This window comes from Sinocyclocheilus grahami, unplaced genomic scaffold (assembly GCF_001515645.1).
Source record: "Sinocyclocheilus grahami isolate Dianchi unplaced genomic scaffold, SAMN03320097.WGS_v1.1 scaffold1334.1, whole genome shotgun sequence".
Taxonomy (NCBI): domain Eukaryota; kingdom Metazoa; phylum Chordata; class Actinopteri; order Cypriniformes; family Cyprinidae; genus Sinocyclocheilus; species Sinocyclocheilus grahami.
In genome coordinates this window covers 106,009-107,467 of record NW_015506513.1, presented here as the reverse complement: position 1 = coordinate 107,467, position 1,459 = coordinate 106,009, and positions in this window count along the sequence as shown.

Below are 1,459 nucleotides of genomic sequence, written 5' to 3'. Positions count from 1 at the left end.
AATAATCCCGCCCACTCTAAAGCGGTACTGAACTGCAGTGGAAACGCAAACCGTGCCGAGCCGAACCGTGCCGTACTGAGCCGTGCCAAGCCAAGTCGTACCACGCAGTGGAAAAGCGCCATAACAGAGTAATGTTGACTGGTTCGTTCAGTATATTTTGTAGTTATACTGAAATGTTAAATTCCCTCATTGGGGGGATAAAACCAATGCACAACCAAATAGCAGAGGAGCGGATCCAGCGAGAGCTTGATGGGGCGACGCGGAATGAAAACATTTTTCTAGGAGTCGTGGTAGTAGAGGCGGCGCAACTATAACCACATGTGAATAACCCCGCCCACTCTAAAGCGGTACTGAACTGCGGTGGAAACGCAAACCGTGCCGAGCCGAACCGTGCCATACTGAGCCGTGCCAAGCCAAGTCGTACCACGCAGTGGAAACGCGCCATAACAGAGTAATGTTGACTGGTTCGTTCAGTATATTTTGTAGTTATACTGAAATGTTAAATTCCCTCACTGGGGGGATAAAACCAATGCACAACCAATACAAGATACCTTAAAAAGAAGAAACAAATAGGCCTACTGTTAGAAAATATTTATATACCAGTATGCACTAATGCAATTTAATTTAACCTTCTACTAAATGTATCGTTAAATGTGCAATCTGAGAGTTTCTTGTGTTTAATGTTAATGATACCGAAAGGCACCATTATACTGGCGGGGAATTGCGCGGGATATTCTGAGATAGAGTTGGCCCCGTTGCTACGGGAAATAACAGGTGAGGAAGAAACTTGTATACCAATGATCTTACCACTGTGTGATATTTAAATCTAAATGTATAAAATGAGTTCGCAAAATGATATAATAAGAGAGATTTTTTTATTTAGTTTTGAAACCAACTTTCCCCCCCAAACTAGTGCGTCAGCGGTAACGTCAAAATTTCAACAATGTGTAATATTTTCAAAATAGAATAGAGTATCTCCCCCAAAATCTCCCACTTGTCCTTTATAAATAAATACAATTAATGAAAAAAATAGTTTTCTCGAGTAATGATGGTAAGAGAGATTTTTTTATTTAGTTTTGAAACCAACTTTCCCCCCCAAACTAGTGCGTCAGCGGTAACGTCAAACGTGTAATATTTTCAAAATAGAATAGAGTATCTCCCCCAAAATCTCCCACTTGTCCTTTATAAATAAATACAATTAATGAAAAAAATAGTTTTCTCGAGTAATGATGAATTTAAAAAAAAGTTGTTTATTCTTATTGCGCGGGAAAACGAGAAAGAAACGCGCACTTTTACTGAGGCGGCTCTGGTCAGGTGGTGCTTCTCTTTAGTGCATGCAGCTTCAGAGATGCGGTGGATGGGGGCGGGGATGTAAAGTGCAAGACAGCTGCAATATTGTGTGTTAAAGACGACTTTTTGAATCAAACATTGTTTTTTTGTGTGTGCATTTCGTCGCACG